The following is a 401-nucleotide window of genomic DNA, read 5'->3' as shown; positions in this document are numbered from 1 at the left end:
TGTTTTCTTTTCTCAAATGAACGCATATGAGTGCTAAGCAATAGGTGAGAGGTGTCTTCAATAAGTTTCCATATTATTCTCGTGTGGTCACTTTTATTAATAGTACAGACATGAAACTCTAGTCCCCTTTCGAAGTAATCTCCTCCGGCTGCAATGCACTTGTTGTACCGGTCGAACAACTTCTGGAAGTCGTCCTGTGTGAGCATGTACATGACACTAATCACTGTCTTATTCATCTACTCAACTGCATCATAACGACAGCCTCTAAAGTTTTCCTTGAATCAAAAGTCACATGGAGCAAGGTCTGAACAATAGGGAGGGTGAGGAACTGGCTTGATGTTCATCTTGGACAAATAGTCTGATTGAGTTGTGAATTGCACACTTGAGACATACTACGCGTG

This window comes from Euprymna scolopes, chromosome 22 (assembly GCF_053919585.1).
Source record: "Euprymna scolopes isolate OS-2025 chromosome 22, ASM5391958v1, whole genome shotgun sequence".
Classification (NCBI taxonomy): Eukaryota; Metazoa; Mollusca; class Cephalopoda; order Sepiida; family Sepiolidae; genus Euprymna; species Euprymna scolopes.
This window is presented reverse-complemented; position numbering follows the sequence as displayed.